The following is a 21,411-nucleotide window of genomic DNA, read 5'->3' on the forward strand; positions in this document are numbered from 1 at the left end:
TTAGGAAAGTGTGAGAACAAGAGGAGAAGGGGACGACCGAGGATGAGATGGCTGGACAGTGTCTGCGAAGCAACCAACATGAAATTGACAGACCTCCGGGAGGCAGTGGAAGATAGGAGGGCCTGGCGTGCTCTGGTCCATGGGGTCACGAAGAGTCGGGCACGACTAAACGACTAAACAACAACAACAAGATGCCTCTGACTTATAACAGCCCAATCAATGATTAATCGCTTACATAGTCTATCATTAACAGTCTTGCTCTGCTTCTGTAGACTCAAGGCTGTTGTTTCCTTTATTTGAGTTAATCCTTCACCTATTCGGCCTTCCTCTTTTCATGTTGCCTTCAACTTTTCCCAGTATTATTGTCTTTTCCAGTAAGTTTTTTCTTCTCATAATGTGCTCATAGAGTCATAATACAACGAACTCAGCTTCATCAATTTTGGTTCCGGAGAATTTAGGTTTCAACCCCTATCAGAGAGACCTCTGTTAGGGCTGCCATAAATCAGAAGGGATTTGATGACACATAGCAATAAAAGTGATGCTGTGTATTTTATTAGTATTTTGATCTCGTGATGATTTATATTCTTTTGTTGATATTTATATACTCCATTCTTGGACTGTCAGATGAACTCTAAGGATATGAGCTTTAAAAAGCAAGCAAACAAACACTACCTTAGGATGGACTCCCCACCACACCCAGCACTGACACTGTGTTAGAAGACAATTTCTTCAGCGTTCTATGGCCAATTAGGATTACATTCTCCTCCTTTTAAACATATATTGTATGTTTTATCTTCTACTGAAAGTACCTGAGTACCTTAGGAGAAAGGCAGGAGAGGAAATGTATATGACGTAATAAATTCTGGTTGTATACTGCCACTAGTTTACCAGTAGCAAACAATAATGTGAGAAGGGAGATGGAGACATGGACAGGACAAAGTCATGGGTAAAGTTAATGGTCCATTGCAGTGGGACAGAACTTACCACAACATTGCCATGTGAGCAGCAGCCCATGGTTTTTGTTACTTCGACCAAAACTACAGTCTCTCAAAAGATCTGATTGAATCCATTGCAACTCAAAATGGCGCCCAGTTTGGTTCTTCTCTGCTCCAGTTATGATTTTTTTTACAGATATACCACAATTTTGGGAGATACACAACTCCCCCCCTTTTTCCTGTCCATTGTCTCCTGCCCCCTTCTCCATTTGCCAAGCCCCATTGCTCCTCTCTTGGCCTTCCTATATGTCCATCCCCATAGGTTTCCTTGCACAGGATGTCTTCTCCAGAGGCTGCGGCATTTCATGGTCCCCTGAAGAGGTGGCAGATCTCCTGGAGATTTTGTGGGGAGAGAGTTGAAGAACCACTCCAATCCATAACTTTCCCAAACAATTTGCGTCCTGTGTTGCTTGTTTGCATATATGGCTGTTTCTTGTGTGGTTGGGAAGGGGCTACTGCCCTTCATCCTAAATTTGTTTATTTATTTTAATGTACACAAGCAGGCGCACAGGCTTGGGGGCAAAGGGAAATATGTGGAGAGTGAATGTTTCCACATGCTCAGAAGAGCCTTGGGGGGGGGAGTGAGGCACGATGCATGATGTTCCTGTCACATGATGTCGCAGTCAGCCCCCGCCCTAATCGCAACAGCAGGAGATTCTTGCAGAGTGCAGGTGGCATACAAGTAGAATGAATGAATGAATGAATGAATGAATGAATGAATGAATGAATGAATGAATGAATAGCAACTCATTTATTGGCTTATTGTAATGGTGTGCTGTCACTCTAATATTTCTATAGGCAGAGCTTTTTGACAAGGATAGGCGGAGTACTAGGTAAGTTTGAGGACTTTAGTTTCAGTCTTTGTCTTGTTTTTGCTGTAAACTGCCATTTCCAAACTAGTTTAATTTAAACAGTTGTCCTGGTCTGGAGTAATTAGTTGCAAAGAAGAAACCTGATTGTTTATTATAGCTATGACTCAGTTTCAACAGGAAGTCTCAGTCCATGGCAGTATTACATCTGTAGGCAGTGAGCATGCAATTCCTGAAGTCTTGCTTTAACAGCCTTCAAAGAGGACAGCAGTTGAATTGTCTCTGCTCAGAATGCAGAGGGTGAAGGTGTGGATTTGCATGGCCGTTGTCAGCCTGGTCACATGAGGCCCATTCTCTTCCATGTGTCACTTGTCTGAATTTATTCCACTCCCCTATCACTGGAGGGTCTTCCTTTTCTGGTGAAGTGACCCATAAGCCCACTGATGTCAATCATTGACTCCCTGTTAAAGTCTGTGGGCTTTGGATATGGTTTGTGGAGTGTGTTTGTTACTTGCTCTCTCTCTCTCAGAACCAAATTTGGTGAATTATTAACAGCGCTTTCTTCAGAGACTTCATAGATGATTGACAGAATGTGGATGTTGTTTTCCAGTGAGATGACAAATCATATATAACCAGCTTTATTGATGCACATCATTAAGGGAAATTCACAAGGTATCTTGGAAAAGGTTTGTTTATTTCTTGTGTGCTTTTACCCATTTAATAGAAAATATTTGAAAGCTTCCCTCCAGTGGGTGACTTTCGAGAAAAAAACTAAACTATTTACGAGGTGTAAATATAACAAAAAAAGTTTAACAAAAGCATATGAGATGATCCACTCAGATTTCCTTTGAATCTGGGCCTGGTGTCTGTGAATTCGGTGTGGTTTTCTGAGGGAAACTAATGTCTAGTTTACAATAAGCCCATTTGGAGAAGGATTTATGGCACCTCTGGTGCACAGGGAGATGCAAGGTCAAGAGGTAAGCCACTCAAGATGTCCAAGAGAAGTATCTCAAGATATATTTAGCATACTTCATGTAAAGGCAAACTCTTCAAGAGCGATTTAGTGGATTTTTCAGTGCATGTAATCTGAAGAATGCATTGTACTGGACAGGAGTAGAATGAATTAACTTTCCACATCTTGGTCATGCCATTGTTTTTCTCTTCCTATATATTGCATAGTCCTGTAAAATAAGAGCCATTCTCCTTTGTGCTTCTATGCTGAACCTGTGTATGCTCCTAACGATGTTTTATTTGCTTATTTAAAATATTGTTGCCCTTTCTTACTCCTTGAAAAGGATCCAAGGTGGTTTACAACATTAAAAGGCAACATTTAAAACCTACAAACAGTAAGTATACAAATCTCTTAACAGAATCAAATGAACATCACACTAAAAATAGTAAACAAAAATAGTAAACAAAACCAATACACAAAACACATTCAAAGCAGTAAGGTACAACCATTCATTTAAAACCCCACTCAGGAAGCCAGTTGTTAGGGGAAAGCCTTCCTGAAGAGAAGGGTCTTCATCTGCTTGCAGAAGGGTAGCAAAGATGGGGCCAGTCTGGCCTCCTTTGGGAAGGGAGTTCCAGAGAGGTGCAGCAACAGAGAAGGCCTTCTCTCCTACCAAACTCACCTGTGAAGATGGTGGGACAGAAACCTGCTAGATCTGACCTAGTCTAGCATCTTATTGAATGCATCCCATCTGGCTAACCAAGGGAGCACCACAGGTAAGACAATAACCCCTGTTTTGCTTTTGATGCACACAGAGGCATAATGCTTCTGATCTGGAAGGTGGCAAATAACCATCATGACCAGTAGCTACTACCCACCGAGAGACATGTCCCCCATGAATTTGTCTAATCCCTTTAAATGTTTTCTAAGTTGGTAGTTCTATGTTCCAGTCCAAAGTTCTGCCTCAGGCCAATGAAAATTCTGTGCTAAAAAAGAAGTGATTTCTGCAGCCTATCTATATTATGCAAATTAGACAGATGTGAATGTATATGCTCCATACACTAATTCTGCTAAGGATTCAAATGGGGAGAAATACTACATAGGGCACAAAGCCAGTAAGCCCTGGAAATTGTACTCCCTCCCTACCTTCCCTTCAAACTTCTGACATCTCTTTTTTCTGACTGACTCCAAAAACACCTGGAAGCTTTTGGGAACTTTCACCCACAAAAAGTGAAGTTTCGAAGCTCTTTAACAAACCCACCTATTTTCTATAAACATTTTTCCTTCTCTCTATCTGTATGTGTGCCCTCAGATTTTCAAATTCCATGTCATAGCTGTGTGGATTAAAACATTACTGAAAGAAATGTGAGATAGTGAAAATGCTGAATAAGACACCAAACCTATGCATATTTACCTAATGTGCATGGAATTATAGCACACATATGTATAGCTTGTTGCATCTGTTGTAACTTTTCAGCAGTCATATCCTTGTTATTGTTTGTCCAGTTATACAAGGAATACTTAACACTGAGCAATTGTTACCTACTGGTCAGGAAAATATGCTGTGGTTCCTCTGTTCTGATATTGCATCTCAGAAATATTTATGAAACTCAAAAGACAGTGCTGTAAAAATATTTAAATTATTACCAAAATGCTTCCAAACACTTCTTAAAGTGCTGTTAAAAAGTAACTTTTGAAAGTAACTAGAAGTTGCTTGCTAAACCTAAATAACATAGGGGTTACATGTTACACCTTAGAACTAATATTTTTGTACTAGTGACATTAGTTTTTAGCCAAAAGTAACACATCAAAAGTAACTAAATTACTTTTAACTGTTTACTTCTTAGAGCTGTCTGGATAGCCCAGTGAGTTGGAGTACCTGGCTGCAGAGTGATGGATTTGAAATGTGATTCCTCCTTGTTTCTCCCAGGGGAAGGAAGATAGCCTATATAGCTTTGTGCAAGCTGCACACTAGCAGAGTATTCAAGAACAAAAAGGGGTGATAGATTACTCGGGTACTTTCTACAGAGGAAACTCAGGTAAGGGATACCATAAGTCAAAATCAGCTTGATGACACATAGTCTTTTTCATTTACCTCCAAGCTCCAATTAATTTGTTTAATAGGGAACAACAACATTAATTTGTCGCATTTGCTGAGAAAATGTGTGGCATGAAACATAGTTCAGATGGTTTTGAAAAGGGATTAAAGAAAATCTTGAAGAATATCTATTTTAGTGGGTATTGACCAGATGATGATAGTGAAGTAGAACCCTCCCATTTCAAAGGTGGTGTGGCACAATGAATGTCAGTTGCTGGAGACAACTGCAAGCCCCAAAAGCTATTGGTTTCAAGCTTGTGGCCTTCATAAATTCACTTGGTTAGGCTTTGTCTGAAACAGGATGCTGGGCATTTGACTTGATATTTGAGGAGGATTCTTCTCATACTCTCATGGAGAGATCATTAACTTGCTGTTCCGTGTGGAGGGAGAGCCAGGCTAGTTATTAGGTAGGGTGAGACAGCCCTCTCTGGCAGCATTCAGGATACTATGAACAACAGTAAGTTGTTACAAGAATAAAAAGTATTGTCCTTTTAGGGTTATATTTTAAAAGAATCAAATGGAGTCTGAGATAGCCTCAAGTGCCCAAATAATTTGTCTGCCTTGAGTATCAAGCACCTGAATGTAGTGATCGGTGGCGGTATGCTATTTGCTGCTCTCCCTCAAGCAGGAAGGTGTCATGGGCCAGCCCGACATTGACTTATGGAGAAGCATTGGCAGAAGACAGAGTTTGACCCTGACGTGTGAAAGTCTTTAAACCAAGTACTGTAGCATTGGGAAATTTGTATTGCTCAATAGCTGGTTAAATGCTCTGGGAAGATATCATGTGACGTTTCAGCTGGAAGCTCAGTAGGGGAGCTAGATCATCAGTTGAGAAATCCTAGGAAAGATAAATGGAATGATGGCCTTGCTTGGCTGCATCTAGAAACATAGTTTGATGCTTTCTACTTCTTTGTCTGTCTTTGGATGGAGGCAAAATGCCTACAATGAAGTTCACAGTGGAAAAACAAAACAAACCCCTGATGTTCCCTTAGATTTTGGGGGTGGCAAGACCCTTGTGAGGAATGCTAATTCACCTGGAATAAGGATTGTCAGCAAACCTCCAGTCTCACTTAGAATCCAAGAAGACAACAAGTAGTTGAAGAATTTTTCTGTTGCTGTGGGGTTAATGGTTAACAGCTGTTAAGATTCCATCTCCCCATAAGAATCTTCTCATCGACATATCAAGCTGTTAGAACTTGGGTGTTCTGAAAAGAAGGGAACTTTTCCAATCTATCTGGCTCCACATAAGGTGCACAAATGGCAGAACAGTTGATTTCTAACATCTGTTGGCATCTGGCCACTGGGCACAACCAGCTGCTGGGAAAGAATGTTTTATGCATGTAAATGCACACATAAAAAAACAACGCCCCCGATTCATAACAACCATCCTATCTTACACATGTTTAAAGGTGTTTGCTCGGTTAATTATTACAAAACCATTACTGTCCTGTTGCTCAAACAGGTTGGGCTTCTTTTTAAAAATTAACAGAATGTCTGTTTTGCTGTTGCGAAGGGGTGGGCTTGTACAAAGATGTTGGGCAGGGGAAGTATACACTGCATGGCTAGAGGAAAAGGTTATAAAATTCTGGGGTATGAAAACACAAGCAGTCAATTCACTTAAAAACAACAACCACCTACCACTGGGTGTTTGCATTTGATATGCCATGTTTCTGTTATCTCTGCCAATAACCTTGTGAAATACAATTGCCTTGTAAGCTTACTTGATTCCTCTGAGGTTGATTGAAGTAGGAAATGTAAGTATGTAAATTAGGTTTCATCCCAATATATCATATTTGTTTATAGGATAACAAAAAAAGCAAAACCCACACACCCAACTACAACAAACAAACAAACCCCTTATCGTTTCCGAGTTTTATGTTTTCTGTGAATGTTCATTGCACAGGATAAACAGTGCTGTGAATACATTTTATCAGTCCCTAGATGCATAGGACTACTATGTGGATTCCTTTCACATGACGTTTCTGGCCACTTGCACATGTTGACAGCTGCTTACCCCTACCCACCGCTCAGCTGTGCACATAGTTTTATTATGAGCCAAAGGAAGCATGGAACCAGGGCCAGCCCTATCACTGGGTGGCATGTTCAGACGCAGAGGAGTTGGGACAGCACTAGCCTGGCTGTTCCTCTCAGATGGAATACAGAGCTGTAAACTCCAGGCAGCCTGTGCTAGCCTTCTGCCCACAGACACAGTGGAGGATGAGTTCCCATTGCTAATGTGGAATAAGGGTCATCCATCAATTCATTTGGCTTCCTTAGCTGGAATGAGTGATGGGGAACAACAACGTTTTGTTCTCACCTGGCCATCCACCAAACTCTATATAATACATTTTAGCATGCTACTGCAAATGGCTGATATTAGTATTTTTAAGGGGATGCTTTATCACCGTGGATAGCTCAGTAGTTCAGGCCTCTGGCTGCGGAGCCAGAGGCTGGGAGTTCAATTCCCCACTGGGCCTCCCTGACAGGGGCTCGACTCGGTGATCCATAGGGTCCCTTCTAGTTCTGCAGTTCTAAGATGATTGTTCAAAGAATGTGCCCAGTTCTGTTCGCATGTGTTGCTTCCCCAAGCAGGGCTAGCTATGAGCGTGAGGAACATCCATGTGAGAACAACATCCTTGTTTGGAAGAGTCATACAAAAGGACACAAAGCACTAGATGTGGCCTCTCTTAAAGTATAAGCTAACAGTATGGGGACTCAGGCTTCGCTTGTGGCAAAATGAACAAATGGTTGATTGACCTGTTGTAAGCCCACCACTCCTAATTCATATTTGTAAAATGGTGGCTCCATGTCCTGGCCATCCAGGAACCATGTCAGTGTAAACCCACCATGAACCACAATCAGAGGGTGTCAGCTTTGGGTAAACATACCAGGGCCCAAGCCAGCCCTGCAAAGTACACAGGATCCCATCATTTCTGTACTAGTCCTGTAACCCAAGGTAGAGGAAATATAGCCTCTACTGGATGCCCCCATAGCCACTAAGGAAAGCAGTCTCAACGTTTTGAGTTGCCTTCTTTCCCACAGCCATAAGCACTTATTTGGAGAGCTGTAACCAAAGCAGAAGGACAAGATTTGGTGCCAAGAATCCTCCGTGCTAGGTATGCACACACAGTTCATGTAGAAAAAAAAACTCTAGAAGAACCAAATTTAACAGATGTAACAATAACCCAACAGATGGAATAATAAATGTTTTTGAAATAAATATTGGACAAACCAAGAATAACATCCTAAGCTATGTATTCTCAAAGGCTTTCATGGTCGGAATCCGATTGTTGTAAGTACCATCGGCTTCCCGACATATGAATTAGGAAAATACCTAGCCACCCTCCTACAGACCCACATTGGACAAACCTCATCCTACATCAAAGACTTGGGACCTTTCATAAGCAAAATCAGCACCCTAAAACTCAACCCTGGGGACAGACTGATCAGCTTTGACATAGTATCCCTATTCACCAAGGTACCAATAATAAAATACTGAAGTACCGGACAACACCAGCAAGCATTACGTTAGACTGCACAGGGAAGCCATTGAAATCCACAAACACCAGAAGAGTTTCAACAAAAAAGAAAATTTAAAATTCAACAAAGCCTGGCTCGCAGCACTGAAAAATAAAGCCTGCAAAAGGTCAAGGAACTCTACCCAGCCACAAGGACCAGTGATCACTGCACACAAAGACCAGCTAATGACACCCATCAATCACAGTGACAGACCATCTTTCCCCCTTATCACAACAATACATCCACAACAAAAACACACTGATCACCATAATCACCCAATCTCCTGAAAAGGACAAAAGCTGACCCCACAGCTATAAATACTTAACTATCCAACAAACTGCAACAGAGCACAGACAGAGTTCTGACTCCTGTCCTCTGAAGATGCTGGCCACAGAGACTGGCAAAACGTTAGGAAGAAAAACCTTAAGAACATGGCCAAACAGCCCAGAAAACCCACAACAGCCATCCTAAACTATATTTAGCTTTGGTTGCTTTGATGTCCAGTGTCCAGACTGGATCCTCAATCTGATGCTGTTCAATCCACACCCACAACGCCCCTTCCTTTGATACCACCTTCTTGCTGATTCCCAACTTTCCTTTTATCATCTGCTGTCAAATCACTGGGACTGTTTAAAGGATTGCATGGCAACAGGAAAAAAGCGATAGTTTTCCAAAGTTTTCCAATGGACACATTGTAGTCTGCTGAAGTTCACTAGAGCTGTTTTAATTTCGTATCAGTTTATACATATATTTATACCGTATGTGTGGAGGCAATCTAAGCTAATGTCATGATGTAACAGGAATGTTGGTCAGTCTTTGGGTCCAAGTTGCAAGTCTGAGTCCTTGGTACCAAGTTCCGAGCCCCTAAAGAGAGCAGGCTCTTTTCCCCAGAAAAAAGGGAGGGGTGGGTGGATTCCAAGTTGACAGTCGAATCCAAGTCTGATTTGACAGTGAGTCCCGTGACTTGAGTCCCTATCCCCGCAATGTACTGATAAGGTGATAACCAGGTTCAATAGTCTGGTTTTAAAAAAAAAAAAACTTTAGGGCAACTAGGGAGAAAGATTACGGGGGTGGATGTTCTCACTGTCTGAAACATCATATCCCAAATTATAGTATTACCAGAAAAATACCCAAAGTCATATCCCCCTGGTCCTTTTGTAGAATGAAACAAATGATCACACAGGCAAAACACTGTTAGAATTCCTGGCGTTTTTTTTTTAAAGTAGAAGCCCCCAGTGGCGGCGGGGAGAGTTGAGATTGGAAGAAAGAAAGAAAGGACAGGCTGATTCACACTGACCTTTACATTGTGTGATCATTGAACAAGACTTTGAATTCACCCATGCTAATTCCAGAGCAAATTGCAAAGTATTTTCCAATATAGTTGCGTGCTTATTTAAGCATTGGCTCCCATAGAACAGTATATTAGTTAAGATACAGAGCATCTTGCAATCTTGGTAAAGGTCTTACTGTGATAACCACACACCTATCAGGAACTGAGGATTTTCTTCTACTAATGAGTGATCTCTAACAGTGGTCCCCAACCTTTTCCAAATAGCAGACCGGTTTTGGGGGGGTGTCTGTGTGGGGTGGGTCACCCCCACACTCACTAGTGGGCAGGGCGCACACTTGTGCATGCATATGTGGGTGAGGGCATGCTTATGGGTGAGTGGGGCACGCTTGCACACATGCACAGATGGGCGGGGCACACTCACAGGTGGGTGGATGGGTGGTCAGGGCGTGCTTGTGCTCATGCATGGGCAGCCAGGGCACGCTTGCAGGTGGGCAGGGTGCGCATGCGTGGGTGGGGCACCCATGCATGCGGGTGGGGCACCCATGCGTCCAGATGGGCATGCATGGGTGAAGTGCATGTGGGGGTGGGTGGGAAATCTGTCTCCATGGCCCGGTCCTGCTAAGGCCACAGACCAGCACCAGGCCATGGACTAGGGGTTGAGGACTCCTTATCTAAAACATATGGCTTGGCTCTACACCAGAAAATAATCTCTCCAGCGAATGTTCCCAGGTCCTCTCTATTTCAGAAAGTGTATCCATACTTTTGCACTCCGTATTTTAACCTATCACTTTCTACTTTTCATCTTTCACATTGTGAAGTTAACAATTTTTGCTTTGCAAGTAAAACAGGTGTTTTAGCAGAAACTCTGTCATGACAGTTTAGAAAAGAAATTCTTATGTGACCGCATCTGCTAATATAATGGTAAGATTTATTAGCAAGGCCTGCTAATTGGGACAGTTACTGCAGTTCCATTCCTGTAAGGGCTTATACTTAGGTCCACACCCTGGAAAGTTTGGTGGATTCTGACTGGTTGCCTATATCTTTGGAACACTAACACAATTGCAGCTGTGATCATGGGTTATCTATAATGTATGGTTAGCCTGTGAGATAACAAGTTTAAGGTGAGTGTGTAGAGTCAATGGTCATAAAAGATCAGGGTTTATATTATGTTGGGTAATCTAGATGATCAGGTAGGGTTTCGGGAAGAAGGTACCAGGACCACAATGGCATGATAAATAAGATGTTTGTAAAGTTGAGGAATAGAATGAAACAAGCAGGTGCACAAGAAGGAACAAAATCAGCAAGCTGTCCCATCCAGCAAGTGCTTTGCTAAAAGAAAGTTAGACAGGGAACAGAAAAAAGCACAACCAGTAATGGGAGAAGGGAAATGAGGCATGGAACCCATAAAACTGTTCAAGCCCCCAAAGGTAGTTATCCAAGGACTTGATAATTAGATTAAATCATAGATCTCTGTTCCAACTCGTGGAAGGTCTAGTCTGTTGATCACCATCTGTAGTCAACAGACTGGAAGCTAGCTAGCAGGATTTGGACAGTTTTGACAAAACATAGGCATGTGCAAGAGAAATTATTAAAAAGATTGATCATGAGAAATAGACCAGTTTCACAGATGCCTTTTAAGAGAATGATTAAACATTGGCCGGGGCAGGGCAACCGTTTTTTTTTTCTGAAACAGCTTGACCTAATCACAGCTGTCCTTCTGCTACGCTTGCTGCTACTAAGTTATGTAATATATGAAACTGTAAAACAAATTACACAGACAGGCTTTACCCAAAACGAAACAAAACAAAAAATTAAGCCAGTCTACCCATAAAAAAATGTAGCAAAGCAAAATATACGTAGATTTTCACAATACAGTACTTGGATGGAAAATATTACTTTTAACAGGTCACATCTGAAACGTTGGATAGGAAGTCAGCTATTAAAGGAAGTGATGTAAGGTTTATTCTTATATACTGAAATATATTCAGAACAACCTACTCAGAAGGCAGTCAGATCACTTTGGGGCAAGTGAGTTTAGGATGACTTATAATATTTGGAATAAAAACAGAAAAATTGATTTTTAAAAAAATCATATAATCTTGGTGCAAGCCAGGCAATACTATTGCTTGGGTGTACTCGCTCTCCTCTTACAAGGTAACATGTCCAGGCTATGCCAGTGGAACAGATGCCATTATGCTCAAGTAAAACTCTATATGAACAGATTCTCTGAGATGGACTACTATGTTCGGAAGATACTCCTGAGAAAATATGCTTGTGTGATTTTCATTAAGCAAAATTCATGAAGCCATTCATGTTTTCAAAGAAGCATTCAGACTAATAGAAGGTAGTGGGTTGGGTATTTTAGTAAACATTTTCAGATCCACACAGCTGGACTTTTCCCTGAAATTCTGATGAAATCAACCTTTATTACATTACCCTCAAAGATAAATGGCAATAGAAACGACATTGGTGGTCTCTTGGTTGCATGTAAAAAGTATAAGCAAAGCAGCATTATTTACCTCATAGTGGCTGCAATCATTTTCTCACTTCATGTAGCTTCTTGTCCCTGAGTGTACTGACAGCTGGATAACAGAACATCTGCCTCAGCCCTGGATACTGAAAATTTGGTCCCACAGACAGCCAATTCCTTACTGCTGGATCTCGTTTGAAGAGTAAGGCTTTGTAGATAACTAGTGGGCTCATTCATCTAAAGCTGCATGGTGCATTAACTTTTTGGCTACCTCTTCTTGGGGTGCTTTGCCACTGCAATATCCTGACGGTAGTAAGAAAACTGCTTCCAAATAGGAAGTACCCCATTAGAAAGATACTTGAGCAAAGATTTTGAGCAGTTACTTTTGGATGATAGCCCTTACAGCTCTCATGACCTCTGACTTGTCTTAAGGTCAAAGGGGACATTGAGGGGAATGTTCCCTATGAATTGCCCATTCTTTTTTCCACAATGCAGTTTCTTCAGAGATAAGTGCCTTAGCCCGTAGTCATGCAAATTAAACTTTTCCTTCCAAGGAATTCATCACAAAGCAAAGGAATGCAAAATACAGAGCTAAGGGAAAGCTGTGATGTTTTCTTCACAACTTAAGTGACCATTGCTCTTAAATATGGGCTACTGTATTTGTATCATACATTTTGAACTTCATATGCCAAACAAAGGAATTTAGACTGCAGTCCTAAAGGATGGTAGTGGAGAAGAAAGCACACTGATTTTGAAGACTCTCTTATATGGGCAGAGGTAATTCGGCCCACCCTGGTGTTTGAGTCTAACTTCAGCTGGAGGTGGGGGAGGACTGGATGTACTCCCTTTATGCTGTTGTTGTTATGTCTCATTAAGTCACCTCTGACTTATGGAGGCCCTATGAATAAATAGTCTCCAAAATCTCAACAGCCCTGCCCAGCTCTTGCAAACTGAAGCCTATGGTTTCCTTTAGGGCAGTGATGGTGAACCTTTTTGAGCTCAAGTGCCCAAACTGCAACACAAAATTAACTTAATTATTTTAAAGTGCCAATACTGCAATTAAAACCCGAATGCTGAGGTTTTAGTTTAGAAAAAAAACAACAACTCCTCCTGCACTGCAAGGGTTAAATGCTTGTTTGTTTGTTTTTTGCTATGGGCGGTGTTAACAAATAGTACTTACTGGTCCTCCAGTCTGCTATTGGGCTAGTTTGGTAATGGTCGCCATTGCACCCCTCCATTGGACAACTGCATCAGCAGAGAGGAGTGCTGAAATCCGGGATCGGAGGACGGGTAAGTATTTCTCTATGGCGACTTATGGCTCGTGTGCCCACAGAGAGGGCTCTGTGTGCCAGCTGTGGCACACGTGCCATACGTTTGCCATCACTGCTTTAGGGAGTCAATCCATCCTATCGCTAGTCTTCGTCTCTTCCTGCTGCCTTCAACCTTTCCCAGCACTACTGTCTTTTTTCAGAAAATTCTATCGTCTCATGATGTGTCCAAAGTAGGACAGCCTCAGTTTCAACATTTTTGTCTCCTGAGATATTTCAGGCTTGATTTGCTAGCTTTAAGCTAGATTTGATTTTGCACCCATTTATTTCTCTTTTGGGTGGTCCACAGTGTTTTTAAGGCTCTCCAACAACACATTTTGATTTATTCCACCCTCCCCCAAGAGTTTTCTTCACTATCCAAGTTTCAAACTGTATGTTGTAATCAGGACTGCCATAATATGGATGGTATTTCCTTTCCTCTCCAGTGATGCTTCCTTACTCTTAAGGATCTTTCCTTGTTCCTTCACAGCTGACCTTCTGAGTCTCAGTCTCCTTAATTGGCTATAGTCTCCGTTCAGATGGATGATTCAACCAAGGTACAGACAATCTTTAGCTATGTTGATTTCTTCATTATAAACATTAGAGCTAAGTAAGCCTTCTCTAGTCATTATTTTGGTGTTCCTATTGTTCAACTGTAATACTGTTTTCCCCACACCACCCTCTGGATTCTTCTTTGACCTTGCTCACTAGTCATTTCAGATCACTGCTGCTTTCTGCGAGTAATTGTCTGCATATCTTAAATTACTGATGTTTCATCCACCAATTTTCAGTCCTCCTTCATCTGAATCCAATCCAGCTTGTTGTATGATATGTTCTGCATATAGATTGAACAGATAGGGAGATAAAATGCACCCCTGGCTGAAATGGGTCTCTTTTGCTTCAGCTGCCCAGGACTTCTGCTGAATGCTGATGCCTTCTTGCGACAGAAAAGTTACCACCAAGACTGCTGTTTATGGATTTAATTTGCAACAATTCAGTTTACTTTAAAATGGTATAATTCAACATAGCAACCCAAGTTTGTTGCCATTTTGTCTGTCAGTTTTCTAAAGAAACAGACAAATCCCAAGCTTTTCCCCGCTATATTAATACACCTCTTATTTGCTTTTGACACCCCAATGCTTACGATCCTGATGCAGTTTTACATTAAAAAATTTCAGCTGTCACCTTGTGCTGTAGATATCTTAGTGGTCTTGCAACAGGCCATGATTTGTGCCCTATCAAGTCACAAAATTCTACCTCAAAATCCACAGGGGAGGGATCCAGATGGGAAGGTGGTGTTTTTCTTCCACTTTAATTATTGAAGTCTGTTTTCTGGCTGACAGCGTGATTTAGAGTACAGCCAGGGCAAGATTATTAATTCTAATGGCTATCACTGAAGAGAAGCAAGGAAAAGCAAAAGGTTGGAAAGAGGAAAGAAACAACTGGCCAAATTTTCTTCCAGTTCACAATTCTGGTTGGTAGTTCTGTGAAAGGAGCAAGAAGAAAGTACTGCTGTGGCACCTCAAGCATTTTTCTCCAGGGGTGGCGGGGAATAATGTTCTCCTCAGGGATTTTTCTCCTGAGGAGGGATTAATGTCGGTTGACTGACTGATTGATTTCTGTGCTGACTTTTCCGGAAAAATGCTACTAAGTTTAAACAAGTGAAAGTTTTTTTAAAAAGTCAGAACAGTACAATAAAAACAATGTTAAGGGTTAAATGAAACAGATGCATGTTAATATATTTTCTGGAAAGCAGGAATGCTCCGGGACTAATTTCAGAAGGATTCCATTTTGAATATGTTGTATCTATAAAACTTGTTAAGATTGCTTGTTTTATTTTATTTATTTATTTATTTGATTTTTACCCCGCCCCTCTACACAACGTCTACTCGGGGCAGCTAGTTTGTTCTTAATTTGTCACTCATTGTCAGTTTTTTCCATGTCAAAGAACAGGAGCTGTATTTAAAAAAAACACAAGTGAGTCTTGGTGGCACCATCATAACTAACAATTTCTATTGGGTGCCTGATGAAGTGACCCATAGTCCAAGAAAGGGCATGTCAAATAAAACCTTCTGGCCTTTAAGGTGCGAAAAGTTTCTGTCTGTTTTGTTGCAACAAATTAATGTGGCTAACCATCCTAGACCCCTCCATGGAAGAGATCAGAAAGAATGATAATTGAAGAACTTGCAATTGTACATTTAAGAGAGATAACAATATTTTAAAATATTTTCTCTCTACAAGTGAGTGATTGACCCCACAAATTATGGCAACCTTTCTCCCAGATTTCTTGCCATTTGGGAAATGGAGAGCACCGTGTGCCACCCTGAGCTAGCTACATGAAAGGCAGTGTTTCACATGCTGGCTCTTGCTACAGTGCAGTTATGGCTGATGACAGGTTTCCATATTACAGTAGCTGCCTCCATAGAACATAATGGTGGACGCTATGTTTTTATTTGAAACGTAGCATTTTTATTTTATTCAAATGTGAGTTTGTGCCTTTTACACTAATGGATCACTGACAGTGATAATTAGGTGGTGGAAATGGAGGGCCTGGCGTGCTCTGGTCCATGGGGTCACGAAGAGTCGGACACGACTTGACGACTAAACAACAACAACAAAAACTCCACTCCTGCCATGGGCAATACTAACATTTGGTGGAACCTATCTGATTCTGGAATGTTTTTCCCCAGAGGAAATTCCTTAAACAGCACACTGCCACTTGTGTGGGAGAGATATATGAGTAACACTTGTAGCGTGCTGGATCTTTTACTTTAAAGGACAAGCTTAAAGTGGCAATAGCAACTCCATGTGTGTGTTGCTTCCTCAGAGATTAAACCAGTATGGTTTGTAAAATTGGCCTGCTTTATGCATGGTGTTATGTTAACTATTTCTACATTTTGTTTTGAGGGTTTTTCCCCTTATCTTAAGTTATTCAATAAAGACACATTTTCTTGTCCTGAGATTGACATCTATATTTTACCACATTAAAAAAACAAAAACAGAACACAAAACGCCTCTTTAGTTTAAAGTAAAAATTATGGTGGAAGCCATAATTTCCCCTAATGCAAGGAAACACAAATCAGTCTTCACTCTATTTTCATTCACAAGATGGGCACACTGATGTACCCTTCTTGTACCTTAACTTCCAACCCAAGTAAACACAATTGGTGGGCTCTGCTTTTTGGTTCTCTAAATCAAGTATCTGCTTCTGCTTATCAAGTATTAAGCCCATTAAACAGTATGAGATTCCATTTGCCTGAGTACAGATCTGTTGAACTAAACCAGTAAAGAGTGTATACTTATGAATGGGTTGTGCTGCAGATGTGTTGTTTGCAGATCTTAACACTATGAAGTAGGTGTTCCAGTTTAGCTCTTCCACACAGTCGGTGAACACTAATGCATTAGTATTTATTAGGGGTGGGAAGTTCGGTACAAAATGAGTGCATTGATGCACCTATGTTTTGAGTGACAATGGGGAGGGGGTTGAGCTATGGTTTGAATTTCCTGTGTAAATGTAGCTAATAAGTTAAGAAATAAATAATAATAGTGAAATTTTAGAATATTAGATGTTTTTACAGGTCCATTACTAAAAACAATAATAAAGGAAAAGCTTAATGCAGTTGTTTGGACCAACTGAATGTTGCCTGAGCAAGGCTTTGAATTTCACAAAACTTTTCCTTCGGGTAGCAGTGAAAGAAAAATGAAGGGGTGAGCAGAAGAAAATAAAAAGAGTATTGCTGAAAAAGGATATGATGGAAGCCTGTCTTGAATAATATATTGTATTAGATTTCCACTACAGCTCTGAGAGCCTCTTGAGGAATGGGGTACATTTTTCTATATAAATATATCCTTTACAACCAAGCCTCATAAACTAGACACCTCAATTTCATGAGAAAATTGCTAAGCAGAGAAGCACCACAATATTTATGGAGAGGGTGGGGTTGTTTTTTGACTTCATCTTACAAGAGAACTGTGTTGTGCATTACAGTCATTAAAATATATAGGGGTTGGGACAAGAAAAACAAGCTCAGACGTCTCCAATTACATAATGGTAACCCTAGCTATGAAGAATCTGCCCTGTATTCTTCTATGGTCAATGGTGGGAGTGGGTGGATGGAGGGAGTATGTGAAAAGGAGAGGGAGAGCTGAAGCCATTTGACAATTGTCTCCTACCAGGCAATTTAAATACGTATGCTCTATCCATAGTCGGTTTTCAAAAATAGGAGTTGATTCAAGAGGAAGTGGGTTGGTGGGAAAATTTGCCTGAGCAAGTACAGGAATTGTCATGTCAGCATCTCCCGACCTGCTGCTCTCCATATCTGAGGTGGGTTGGGGATAGTTTCACCCTTCTCTCTGTCACCTATTGGTATTGCTCCTTCTTCTTCATGGCCTTTGTGAATCACACCTGCTGGTGTTTCTGTTTCTGCGTGAAACTCATTGGTACATTGAAGAGCTTATAGAAAGAACCAACCCCTCTATTGTGCATGTCCCTGCGCCTCAGTTCCCTTTACCCATTGCTGAGGGAACTTCTTGGAATGTTCCATTATAGCTATTCTGCCTTCCTAGATAAAAAATATATAACTTCTGTTGTCATTATTGTCTCCTTCATCGTCATATTTCCCTTGTCTGTAAGTCATCCTTGAAAAAAGAAGGATTAGTCAGTGTTTGTTGTTGTTGAAGTCTTTCCGCCTTTTATGGCTCCAACAAGCTCGTTTCAAAAGTATGCTTCATGTGCCAACAAAATTCCTCTCACCAAAGGACATTCCTCTCACCAAAGGACATTTGTACTGCCTCAGTGAGGAGCACCAGACAAAAAATGTTCAGCAAGTTTACAATAGTTGTGATTAAAAACCAAAACAATAATTGAGGACCGGGTAGTTCAACTAGCCAACAATACTACCGCCATGATGTATTAAATAAAGAAATAAAGAAATGAATGAATGACAGTGGAATGCACTCCATGTCTCTTTTGGTCCTCGCAATATACTTCTGGAAATGATGCCCTTCTATGTCACATCTTCCCAATGGCCATCCATATATGGCAGAGGAAGACAACCAATTCACAAACAGCCTGGTCTCAGAACCACAAGTGGAAGGTAACTACAAATGTCATCATCAAAATCTGCAACCAGTGAGGTTAACCAAGTATAGATCTTTTTGCCACTTGGAACAACAACTTCCTGAACAGGCGCAAGGCAGGATTTTCTAGGAGATACCTTCATGACCAGTGGTTGAAAAGCCTTATCCACCTCTTTCCATTAATACCCGTACTACGCAGGGCAATGGTGGAGCTTTATCAAAAAAACTCCAATGTGATCCTAACAGCTCTGTGGTGGCCATGCCAAGTTTGGTTTGTAGCACTGAAACAAGTGGCACGAGACATTTACCAGCTGCCACTAATCCCTCCCTTACTCACCCAGAACAGAGGATGAATGCACCATTCAGACTTCTGTCCAGTTTTCTCTTTTCTTAGTGTAACAAGTCCCAAGACTGCATAGTCACTCCCACTCCAAGTTCCTGCTATTTCTTAATAGCCAATTCTTCCCCATTTGTTAGGACCAGATCCAGGATAGCAGATCTTCTTGTTTCTTCCACTTTTTGCAGAAAATATGTCAACAAGACAAGTGAGGAGACAAGTTGGCAGAAACTTCCAACAGGTATCAAGGTAGCTGAAGTCTCTTGTTACTCCCATATTTCTTTCTTTTTTCCCCAGTTGGATCTAGGAGGACATCATCCAAATCTTCAGTCTGGCTAGGAGATTGGTAGAAGACCCCAAAATGATGTCACTGTTGTTTATCTGACCCCTGATCTTTACTAAATAGTCTCCACCAACATTCTTTGTTCCAGCTCATGGATCTCCTCACAGCTGTACACTTCCATTATGAACACACACTCCTATGACCTTCCTGTTCAGTCTATTTCTTTTGAATATTATGTCCCCTTAAACTGCTGAATTCCAATCACCAGTTCTCATTCCACCAGATTTCTGTAACACATGTCATATTTGCCAGAGATTTTATGTAGCACATCTCTAGCACATCTACAGCCATGCAAATCCCTGATGGCTGAAATTCAGAAGAACATGAAATAGGCAGGGCCTGTCCAGATGGGTATCTGGATCACCACTGGTATGATTTAGTGTGAACTAAATTACTGCATCCTCACATTTCTAATTAGATCAACCCATCTTGACTCTTTAAGAACTGTACTGCTCCATTCTGGCACAGTGCTAGGGGACTTTTGATTTATTTTTTGTATAATTCAGCACACTCCTTATTGTCCTGTTGTGTAGCCATGCAGACAGCTAGTTTGAACTCTAATGAAGCTCTGGGCGGTGTTAACAGAGAAGAAAACCCTGTGTCATATTAGGTGATCTCTGGCGTTAAAAGGGAGGACAGAGAAATCCCCTCCTCTATGTTGTCTTCTTCTTTTTAGAAGAAGATGACTGATGTAGCAAAATTCTAATACTATGCTGGGTCAGTGCTGCTTCAGTATGTCACTTACTTTATTTAACAACAACAAAAAAGGGAGGTCATAGCAGTCCACTGAACAACAGCTGCAGGAAAAGGTGGGGAAGGAGGTTAGTCGATTCCATGGTCTCCACTCTCACAAGGTAATGCATCCATAGCAGAGCCATAGCTGAGGAGAAAGGCAGAAAAAGGGGTGTAAACGCTCTTCCATCTCCCCAACCTTCACTCCAAGGTTTTCTTGTCACATCACTGTCCTCTGCAGTTGCTGCCGCCGCTGTCTTACTCATGAGTAAACCATGTAAAATTACACCTGAGTAAACTGGTAAACCAGCAATCCAGATACCTGTGTGGACCTTTTTCATGGGAGAATAAACATCTTCAGTGTGAATAGAAGGAAGTGTGAGATGACAAATTGCACTGAAGAGAAGAAACTTTTAAGGGTGAACCAGACTGCTCCAAATTCCCCTGTTTGGGCAGGCTGTCAGTTTCACAATTCAGACCTGCAGACCTGTACACACCTACTGGGGAGGAAGTCACACCGAAGCAAAAACACCAAAGCGGGATTTATGTTTGAGGCAATGTGAACAGGAATGGCTGTTAAAAAAAGGAAACTGGTGCTGCTAAGTCATGGGCCTGTCTCTTTGTAGGGACAGAAGGCGCCACCGTGTCCCACCTGTAGGTACAGTGGGACCTCGACTTGCGAACGTCCCTACCTACGAGCATTTCGACTTACGAACGGCTCCGTTTGCAAAAACATGCATCGACTTGCGATCAGAGCCTCGACCTACGAACGAAAAAAAGGCAGGGGAAAAGGGCGGGAAATTCAAATTCCCCCTGCCTTTTTTTCGTTACATTCAAACCATTGGTGGCGAAGAGGCTACTCTTTTGCCCCAACGGTTAGGAAAAGGATCCCCCAGGAGGTCTTCGATGATGGCAGAGGACCCCCAGGAGGTCTCCCAGGGCTTCCCTGACACCATCAGAGACCTCCTGGGGGTTCCCCACCACCCCGATTGGACCCCCAGGAGGCCTCCGGAGACCTCCAAAGGCACCGATTGTGGCAGTGGGGGACCCCCAGGTGGTCTCCAATGGTGGTAAGTGCTGCTTTTTTTCTTTTCAAAAAATTGATCTGGGTGGGTTTTGGAGGGTAGGTTTGGCCTGGGGGGGTATGTTTCTGTGTAGTTTTGTTTTTTGGTGAAATTTTTTTTTTTTTGGCAGTCCCAGCATGGGATTTGCTCCTATGTTTATTTTTGGATTTGTTTGTTTGGTTTTTTTTTTCAGTCCCAACGTGGGACTTAGAGTGTTTTATTTTTAATATTAATTTTTGGGTTTTTTTTTCTTCTCCCTGAACGCATTAATCGGTTTTCAGTGCATTCCTATGGGAAATGGTGCCTCGACCTATGAACTTTTCGACTTGCGAACACCGTTCCAATACGGATTAAGTTCGCAAGTCCAGGTATCACTGTACATGAAGTGGAGGAAGGAAGGAAGATGAGTAGGAAA

General features: G+C 41.5%; 1 long non-coding RNA gene across 2 annotated transcripts; it reads left to right on the top strand.

Moving 5' to 3' along the window:
- The first annotated feature begins 338 nt into the window (after positions 1-338).
- On the top strand, positions 339-20,171 carry LOC140702595 (uncharacterized). 2 transcript variants are annotated; one of them, XR_012081797.2, is made up of 4 exons: positions 339-2,490; positions 4,604-4,795; positions 13,932-13,998; positions 14,346-20,171. It is a non-coding gene; the product is annotated as an uncharacterized LOC140702595 (long non-coding RNA). The 2 variants fall into 2 exon arrangements; XR_013536781.1 differs by lacking the exon at positions 339-2,490 and adding an exon at positions 2,513-3,150.
- Positions 20,172-21,411: the final 1,240 nt, after the last annotated feature.

This window comes from Pogona vitticeps, chromosome 1 (assembly GCF_051106095.1).
Source record: "Pogona vitticeps strain Pit_001003342236 chromosome 1, PviZW2.1, whole genome shotgun sequence".
Taxonomy (NCBI): Eukaryota; Metazoa; Chordata; class Lepidosauria; order Squamata; family Agamidae; genus Pogona; species Pogona vitticeps.